Source organism: Seriola dumerili, unplaced genomic scaffold (assembly GCF_002260705.1).
Source record: "Seriola dumerili isolate Sdu_G_001 unplaced genomic scaffold, Sdu_1.0 BDQW01000035.1, whole genome shotgun sequence".
NCBI classification, from domain to species: domain Eukaryota; kingdom Metazoa; phylum Chordata; class Actinopteri; order Carangiformes; family Carangidae; genus Seriola; species Seriola dumerili.
The window spans coordinates 5,491,599-5,502,579 of record NW_019174290.1 but is presented as its reverse complement, the minus strand read 5'-3'; positions in this window follow the sequence as shown (position 1 = coordinate 5,502,579).

Genomic DNA, 10,981 nt, shown 5'->3' with positions numbered 1-10,981 from the left:
CTGGCCCAGTGGATGAGCTAATGAGCACTGAGAGGAGAGGAGAGTAGAGCAGAGTAGAGTAGAGGAGAGGAGAGTAGAGGAGAGGAGAGGAGAGGAGAGTAGAGGAGAGGAGAGGAGAGGAGTGTGTTTCTATGTGTATGTGTGTGAGAGAGACACAGAGAGGGGAGAGAGCTGGACCACCCACCCGGAGGATTCAGAGGCACAGGATTCACAGCCCATTCTGTTGACCTGCCACACCGCCCCAGCTCTGGGCAAGGCCCTCCCCAATTGTTCCGCCTGCTAACATGAGGAGGGGGGTTAGACAAGGAGGAATGGGGGTGGACGAGCAGTAAACAGTGGGCTGAGCTTCTCTCCTTCAGCGCACAAAGGGGCTGAATTGTGTCGGGACTGGAGCACTTTTTAGAGTGGCCCTGCCATGGGGCCTGAATGAAACATCTGTGGAGGCTGAGCCCGAGGGAGAAAACGCTATTTTGCTGTTCAACCACACTGACAACCTGTTTTCTCTTTCTTCAAACCCCCCCCCCCCAAACACACACACACACACACACACACACACACACACACCACCACCACCCCTCACTGTTATTTCTCCCTTGGCCTTGTAAAACTATTCATACTGTATACTCACATTTGCCAAGCAAGTAACAGAGAAGCAACAGTAAATGAGGGAAAAAGCTGAAAGGTGACATTAAAGTTTGTTTGAGGATGCAGTCAACTGCAAAACTGCAGATTTTTACATATGCTTATGAACCGGCACAAAACTTTTTTTCAATTCAGTTTAATTCAATTTACTGTATTTCATCCAAATACATATTAAAAACATTCAATGTGAAAATTAGATTGAAACATATCAAACACTAGTAACAGTCTGCTGTGTACCGGCGTCCTGATTTCAGCACATATGTGAAAGCCTCTAGATTCCCCATGTACACTCCAAGTTTACTGTAATCACTCTGGCACAGCTTAGAAAACAATGTTTAAATCACAAGGACAAATATTAAAAAAGGATAAATGTAGAGGCTTAATTGTTTAAATGTATGAATTAACAAAAATTGCAAAAAAAAAAAAAACTGTTTAAAAACCTTAGAAGAAAACTGCCAGTTTATTACAACTTGGGAGATGTTTTAATAGTTTTTGCCATCACTTCTCCTATGTTATGATAACATTGTTCACATTCACCGAGTTAACTGCTGAGATCTGGCTTCACTGTGGTGTTAGTGATCCAAACCACTTTATTTGGAGTGGATCAGTGTTGATGGTTGATGATGATGATGATTACAGTCGGTTTAAAAGATTGTCATCAACTATAGTAAGGACAGTAGGTCAAAGTTGAAAGAAGGAGTCAGTGTATGACGTGATGGATGTTTACAGTATGTGGGTTGTAATTTTGCTGTTTGCCTAAATTTTCTCCTACGTTTGGCTAATCTGAGGGCTTGTTTAAAACCTGTGAGTTCGACTGACTGCTTTTCTTTTCTTGCCCCATTGAACTTCTTTTAAGCAATGTTGCTGCCTTTCCAGACCTTGACAGTTAACTAATGATAGCGATGGCAGTGATGGTTAAAACAGAAGTTATAAACTGGATCTGTACTTTGTGCGAGTCCGCAAGCTGCAGGTAGCCGATGTGCTTTCTTCAGATGGATACAGTGAATACAGTAGCGTATGGAGGCTATCATGGAGTGTCAGCCTCTATGGAGAGTGCTGCAAGTCCATCCATCCATCAACATCACCTCCGTAAACTCCTCCCTCCCTGAGAGAACCCCCCACACTCTCAGCCCTCTTTCCCCACAGCCCTGTCCTCCTCCACCATATGCAGCTCAAAGAGAGAGACTACTGAGACATTTCAGTTTAATTGAAGGGGAAACAAAGATCCCTGCTTACTTCCTGGTCACCCATTTTCTTTAATCAATTTCCTCCCTTTGGTCCTATATCATCTGTAATTACTTTCCCTTTCCCGCCCCTTGTGGGTCCCTCCTGGAGCAAAGGTCCACACAGAGACACACACACACACACACACACACACACACACACACACACACACACACACACACACACACACACACACACACATAAAGACACACACACTTATTGCTAACCCCCTACCGTAAGCAGGCAATACCTTCAGCATCAATACTCGCTGCCCCCCTTTGGCTCCTCCAGCCTGAACAATGGAGAAGACCCACTGGCTCCAGAACCCCACCAAGCAACCCCTGACCCTGCCCACCTACTCTACTAAACCCTTACACACACACACACACACACACACACACACACACACACACACACACACACAGGTTCATGTGGTATGTACTCTTATATTCCAGTCGTAGACATTGTCACACATGCACACAGCTCACACGAGCCTGCAGTGAATGGGGGGAGGGAGAAAAGGAGGGGAGGTGAGGACGGGGGGAGTAGGGCCACTTTAAATACCAGCTCAGCTTATAATCACTGGAGTTTGAACTTAGAAGACTTCTTATGCTAAGAGGTCAAGAAGCCAGAACACTCATTCGCTCTTTTCTTTCTTCCCGGCTGCCCTCTGTCACTCACTTCTCTCAATGGCTCTCTCTGATCCATAAGCTGGTTACGTACAGTGACACCAGCTGAGCTGCGCCAACGCTTAAATCTTCCAGCAAAACAATGAGTGTGTTGTCCTCCCGGTATTTGCAACAAGTATACATAAGTATGAAAAATTCAACTTTGACTTTCTCTGGCGCTTAAGCAGCACAAAGTGAATCTTTTGCCAAATGAAATTTTCTGGGGGATCTGAGCTTATTATTTGTGAACATTTCCCAAGGGAATTCATTGAATTTATCTTACCTGCCAAAATGAATTATGAAGACAATGTCTGTAAATATAACATCCATGTTGAACACACTGCTTACCTCAGGACATTTTGTGTACATCTGGATGAAAATTCCCTCCAAATTATACACCTTTATTGGACTTCACATTTCCCAAATATGACCACCCAGAGAACACAGACCGTACCACCCACGCACTATTGAGTGGATTTATCTCTCAGCTGATGCTGCTGTGCCTCATGAATGAAAGCAGCTTACAGTATTGGCATTGTTACCTTGTTTGATGCGGAAGCGAAACGTCAGAAACCCTTATATAAATAGGTGTTAACCATGGGAATAAGAGAGGAAAGGTGTTGCCTGCAGGCAACAATCACAATCTAAATGCCAAGGAAAGTGCTGTTGCAATACTGTAAAAAAAAATAAAGAGCTCAGGCGGAAATGTGTGTGTGTGGTAAAGACAGATCTAAATTTGGCTCCCAGTTAGTCAGCAGTGTAGTGGGATTACACAGACAGGAGGTAAACAGTGGTATCAACCAGAGGATACAGATAGTGCAGCAGCTAATGATTATTTTCATTATCCCTTGTCTTTTGATCATTTTTTTTTTTATCAATCTGGCAATGATTTGGTCCAAAAATGTCAGAGATTTGTGGAAAAATGCTTTTCCTCACAATTTCCCAGACTCCAAGTTGACTTTGTCAAATAGCTTGTTGCTAGAAACATATTCAATTTACATCAGTATAAAACAGAGAAAAGCAACAAATCCTTTCATTTATCATTAGTCAAGCAAAAATGTTCAACATTCACTGGTTATAGCGTCACAAATGTGAGTATTTGCTGCTTCCTTCTGTTTTATATGACTGTAAATCTTTGGGTTTTAATGGATGTTCAGACTGAAAACAGGCCTGTGTGATATTTTATAGACTAAACAATCAATCAATAAAAATAGGCAGATTAATCAATAATGAAAATAATCTTGAGCTGCAGCTCTGTAGTTACAGTGATGAGATACTTGTGTTCAGGACATGTGGATTCAAGATAAAGGCTACAGTCTCTCTGTCTGTCAGTGTCCATTTACCAACCAGCTGTTTTTAAATTCAGACACACTGGCAGGACTCCAGCACTGTCAGCATACCATCATCTGTACTGTGCCACCTAGGCAGTAGATAAAACCAACTGGTATCTATCCTCTCACACACACACACACACACACACACACACACACACACACACACACACACACACACACACACACATGCTTGACAGACCATTGATGTGGTCCTTCTTGTGTGGGATTAAAGAAAGAAGACAGCAGGAGGAAGAAGAGAAGGACAAGATGGATTTTGGCCCCAGAATTTCTGGACAGTTTTCAAGAGTCTAATGTGCAAATGATAACGGTTCATCCAAACCGTGTGTGTGGTCAGGTGATGACACACACGCAAGCGTGTTCACACACACAACCGTGCCCACACACACACTGTATGCAAACACATCGACTCTGTGATTGGAGCCTTTGGTCTTCATCAGGTCAATCAGTGGAACCGTGAGACCTGGAGGCGGTGAGGCTGGATGTCCTTTTGCTTCCAGACTTCAATGTGGCCTGTTCCAGTAACTCCTGAGCAAATACAGACCATCAGTACTCACTGATGTGTGTGTGTGTGAGAGAGAGAGAGAGAGAGAGAGAGAGAGAGAGAGAGAGAGAGAGTTAAAGAGAGGGAAAGAGAGTAGTAGTAGTTGAGTCTGGGAACAAGCTCTGTGTGGGGTACAAAATGAAAATTAGAGGGTATGACCTCATTGTCATTTACTGTAACACACATTGCACATTATCCATCCAGGTCATTAGCCCAACCATCAGCTCTGAGGCACCCATAATGCTCAGGGTCTGCTCGGACATCACATACAGGATGTGTAATGCAGTGATCAGTAGTTGGGAATATGCTCTGGATGGAGTGTGTTCATTAAAGACTAATGGACGTTTGCTGTTGCTATCTCATTGGGGGCCCACCTGCGACTGCCTGTGAGCATGTGAGTGCACATGTATGTATTACATGTAGCTGCTTGCTTCATACACACACACACACACACACACACAAACACAAGTAAAGCCCACCACAGGCGGAGCCCACCACAGAAGGTGCACAGATGTGCCGCTGGCTACAAGCAGAGGTAGGTCTCGCATTCAGAAATGATAGCTCTCATATGGCATATGGCAGTAATAGTGAAATCTGACATCATTTCCATTCTGAAATATATGGCCAGGGAAAGAAGACAGATTGTAATGCTATGTAGTGTAAAAGGAATATTCATGACCTTTTTTTTTCAATCAGGTTATGTATGGACACTGATAAGAAAAACGTGTAATCATGGAGTTCCACTTCACTGGTGGTTGTGTGACAGCTGGTGATTGATTTTGTTTGTGTTGGGGATTTCTGAAAAATATATATGTTCAGCCTGAATTCAGAACCACATTAGTCGGAAGACCACCAGCTCCTTCCTCAACAGGAAGACTAACACATTTCTCTCCTCCTCACAAGCACACATCCAGAGCTTTGTGTTTGGATGTGCAAAAAAAAAATACACATGCAAAAAAGAAAAGCATTAACATCAATTCAAGTACAGTAACTGCAGTAACTCACCCCCCCCCCCAAAAAAAATAAAATAAGTACAGCTAGTGTTATAGACAAATCCTCTAACCTAAATGACCATATAAGTAATTTGTTCAAACCCACTGAAATAATGCTCGAGGGTAATGCATACTTTGTCGCTCAACAATAAAAGGTAACCATGGCTTGTAATAACCTGCTTGGACAGACGACCTAGGGTCTTTTCTTTCTTTTCTTTTTTTTCTTACAGCAGGACAGTCTCTGCTCACAATGAAAAGCTAACATGCTGATGTTCAGCAGGTATAATGGTTGCCTTGTTCACTAGCTTAGCTTTGTGTGTTAGCATGCTAATGTTAGCTAACTGGCACTAAACTACAAATGTCAACCTCATGGTAGCACCGAAGAAAAAGTCAGAAGATAATAAATTGTCTGGAAATCATGAATGTACAAAATTTGTGCCAATATATCTCTAAGATGTAGCCATATTTCACAGGATAAATGAAATAGCTGACCTACTGGTGACGCTAGATGAAGAGAATCATTAAAGTCATTAGCATTCATCCTCTGGAAACTATGAATACGTGTACCACATTTCATGGGAATGCATACAGTAGTTGTAGATATTTTAGTGAGGAGCAAGGCAAATGATGGACAGACCAATGGCGTTATGCTGCTGACGTGGCTAAAAATCCAGCAGCAGTAGCTTTGTTGTTACTACTCTGGACAATTCACAAAAAACACAGTTAATAGTTTTCTTTGGAACTCATTCTCCCAGTATAAAGTAGTTCTTTGGTAGAAAGTCATCACAAAAAAAAAAAAGAAATGTTCTTTCATGACGAGCACCACACACGAATTAAGGATGGTGGTATAAATGAATCAATCCCCAATATCTTAAGACCTGGCCAAATAAAACCAAAACTATATGAATGGCAAGACACAACTGGATTAAATATGGGTTTTTTTTGTGTGTAATTATTCTTTTTTGTGTTTCACAAACAAACAGCTCTGAGCGAATTCAAACCAAATGGCAATCAAACATGATGAAGAAAAACATCCCTGCCCGGTGCCAAAATCATCTCTTTTTTCGAGAAAACCACAAATGTAGCAGATTAAAGCTACACCAGACCAGGCCTGCCAATACCAACCAGCTTCATCTGCCATTTAAAGTCTTCTAATCCATCATTAGCAAGAAGTTAGGCCTGACGCTGACACAAGCTTTTCTCCTTTCACTGGGGTGCGCCCATGAAATCTGCTCCGACTTGCTCCCACCAGGTTTGATACTTCCACTGAAACACATGCATGCGCACACACTAGAAAATTGTCTCACTTCCTGACAACAGCATGCCCTTCTCTCCACCTCGTAAAACTTGTTTATCTCATTTTAAGTTCCTTCAATAAAAATCATTTTTATAGAAAGTCTCCCTGCTTGTTTACTCCCAACAACTTCCTTTTGATCTCATCCCGCAACAAGTGCCACGCTGAGGGCACGGTGTCAGTCTTACTGTAAATCACGAACCAAGTTTTCCTAGCACCATGACACACGGTGCAACCAGTAATGACCATGGGGAGGGTCGTGGTGGAAATGTCGTGGGGGTGAAGTGGGAGCAGAGCAGGGGTGTCCAGCAATGCGTCACCGATCCCCTGAGCGCTTTCATCTCCTCTGATAAGTGCCATACCTAATCAGGTTAAAGCAGCGCATGCCACGGAAGGAGAGGAAATTCCGGCCAAAACGGTAACGTATCTGTTCCGCTCTCATGCGTCGCATTCCTCCAGCTAATTAGGAGTAAATATCTGACCCCGGAGAGAAAACGTCCACATTAGTCCAACCAGTCAGTCGGTGTGGTCCATCTGCACTCTCTCTTTTTGCCCCCCCCCCCCCCCCCCGCCCCCCCCAAACCCCCACCACCCCTTCTCCCCTCTCACCCTAATTTGGCACACAGATGACAAAAAACATAGGGGAGCTCTCAGTAGGTTTCTTTCTTTCTTCTACGGCTCCCCTCCTTTTTCTTCTCCAGCATTAGGCCCCATCATTACTGACAGGCTATCAGTTGTTCTCATACCAGATTATCTACTGCCAATGACCTCTAGGTCATGGCACCGTGCTCTCTGCCACTTTCTCTCTTTGCTTTGCCTTTGTCTCGCCACAGATACACTTCAGTGAGTTTTTAGGCTTTGCTAACACCAAATCAAAGATGCTATTGATCATAGCGCCAGTTTAAGTTTCGGTAGTTTTAGTTAAAGGAGAAGCTTAACAGCATTGCATGTTAGTCTAAATTAATCGACGAGATAAGATCGGTTTTAAGAGAGATATTCATCACTGACTGCAAATTTTCAAGGCTTTGTCTTATTTTACTATCATCACAATATTAGCATTAATGTCATCAGACACTCAAAATGGTGCATTAATTGCACTACATAATACTTTTCTGCCTTATTTGACAAAGCGCTTTACAATTTGCCTCTAATTGAACCACTCACTCACATATCGATTGCGGTGGAGCTTCCATGAAATGCAGGGGCCTGCCCATCAGTAGATATTTGAGTGTCAGTGTCTTGCTCAAGGACATTTCGACATGTGGACAGGAGGCTCGAACCACCAGCCCTGTGGCTTGTGGACGACTTGTTCTATCTCTTTTGTCACAGTTGCTCCGTGTGAAGTGGGTGTGAATGCCATTGTCAATGTTGGAAACATGTGGCAGGAATGGCTTTCCAAACCAATATGACCATCCGACAAGGAGGGAGATGGAATGCATTGGTGCCTTTGGTAATGACTCAGATAATTCACAAAGTAAAATGGACTTGTCAGACTGAGAAACAATACTGAGGTCCCGCTGTGGCCTCATTCTCATAATCGCGGCCTTACTCTTGTACCATCATTAAATAAATTTCTTGTTTTTACTTATTATATTTTGGCATTTTGCCTTTATTTGACAGACAGTGCAGACATAGACAGGAAACATAGGGACAGATACAGGGATATGACATGCAACAGGGGCCCCTCGGCTGGGTGTTGAACCGTGGACATTGTGGTTATGTTGCATACGCCTTAACCATTTAGCTACTCGGATGCCGCAAATGCTTAATTTTAGAAAGAAAAAAAAAATCACAACTCTAAAAGTTTTTTTTTCTCTGTCGCATGGAATCAGGAATTAAGTAGCATACAAAGTTTTACCTTCGTGCTTGGTTTCGTGTGAATATTTCACTCACTCTCACTCTGTCTTTCGTGTGAAATTCGGACTTGGTGTGGAAATACCTGTAGATGGCGCCCTTCACCACCATCATCAAAACACCAGCTGAAGGAATATTCATGTTACAGAGACTTCTAGACACTCGTAGTGACCCAGCACCTTACAAAGACATTTTATGTTGGTTTTTAATTTGGTGTCCATCTGTGCATACAGTATATAATTATAGTATCCCAGGTCAAAACAACACATACTCTCATTGAGTATGTTTCCTCGGCTGAAATTGGTGTGTGGTTTGTAACAAAGTGTGCCAAACATCACCGTTATTAGTTGACTTAGACTTTCATGCTTTTGATATAAAGAGGAAACAAGCAAGGATGAAATTCAATGAAGCCTGAAGTCCATTTATAACTGACACACACCAGCTTTTTCCTGTCAGAACTTTTGTGCTTTGTTGATTTCATCAGTCTGCAGGAAAAACATGGTGCAATACATGTTCACTCCTGGCGTCCATGTTCAAAGAAACAATAACTTATCCAAAAATGATTTTCATGTCATTGTCGGCTTCATGTCATAATCAATTTCTGCAAAATTTTCCACACCACACTCTGACAGTTAAATCAAAACAGTCCTTGGTAATTTGGCTGCTTCCATTCACAGCCCATGTATTTATAACTGTGCAAACAGACTCACTATGTCTCATCAGCTGACGTACGCAGCATGCCACACACATAGCAGCAGGAAGCAGCCCAGTGTAATACACTTGGAGTTGTTTAGATTACATTACAGAGAGAGGAAGGTGCTCGGGAGGCACATCATCATCCTGACCCATGATCCTGACCTCTGCACAAGTGGATGTCAAACCGCAGTCCAAATGTTCCAAACTGGACTGCGGTCAAGAGCAACATTAGCAGGGGTTTGGCAGGAAACATCAAGATTGTGACTGAACTACAGTGGGCAGACATGCAAAGAATTTTAGAGACAGTGCAGGCGGTGTGAGTGTGTGTGCAGCACAGAGGGTCTGTCATCCACTACAAAACATGTCATACTCTTACTACAACCTTTATGTAACGCTGCACTTGCATGTCATGAGGCATAAAGTTAGGCGATGCTCTGTAACAGCAAAAAAGATGTTAAAAATTATATGGAATGTAAGACTGAGAAACGTTTCCAAGGCCAGTGACAGATCTCCGCGTGTACAGAAGCTGTCATGATCCTTGTCTGTAGACAGTGTAAAGCACCAAAAAAGGCTGCATCAACTTCAGTGTGTTAAACAAGGCATTCGTCAACAAGAGGAGTAGTGATGATATTGCTGGGTTATGCCGCTGCAGCAGCAACGCTACAGTGTAGTAACCCACATAAAGAGCTCACACACACACACACACACACACACACACACGCAAACATACACACACACACACACACACACACACAGGACTTTAGATTATAAAACATCTGAAGACCACATTTGTGTGTAACAGCTAGCATTTACAGCAGGGTGGCTCGCAATGTTTTTTTTATTCATATTTACTTTGTGGAAGGTAATTAGTGAGCTGATCAGAAACCATATCTGTTCCCCTGTGGTCAACCACAGCTCTCTTTCCACTTTGAAGTGTTTGCTGAGCAAAAACAACAACATCTAAATGCTTCCAGATATTAAGACAAGAACTATTCTCAGCATGCTTTTAATCTACTTGTTCTTTTAAACGGGTGGAAATTATGGCTGACTGAAATAAAGTAATTCATATATACACATGTGCTATATGTGGATTACAATATGGACAGATACCATCTCTGTGGTGTTCCACTCCATTCATTTTTCTATACTCTTCCTAATTACCACCAATTATGGCCATAGCTGCTCATTATTTCAAACATTACTCAGTGTAGAAACATTTTAAATATTATGATTGAGTTGGGAGGAAATCGTCCCCACCTAATAAATGATTACACATTATATATATAAAAAATGCTCTTTCTTAAGTTTTAGAACACCTCTGAGCAGCACTCTGATTTTCAGTCTTACTCTAAACCTGCAATCAATTATTTTTGGCAATTTGGAAGCATCAGTAAGAGTTGCTTATTATACCTCCAGCATTAAAGGTCCCCTTCATCCAATTCTCTACCAACTCCTTTGGGAAGCTCTTCAGTTGCTAAATGCTCCACTATGTACACAAGCTAGTTGGTAACGTTGCCTTTGTGTTGTTTAGTGCTGAGCGGGTAATGTACAGTGGCTCGTTCTTTAGCCTGCTGTGACTCAAAAAACGACACTATGAGAGCGGTGAGCAGTTCGGACAGCTGCAGTATACGATGAGCTGAAACTCAATATAAAGCTCCATAGAAGCCCAGTTGAGCTGCAGATTGAGATGATGATTGTCTGTAGGTCCATCTCTA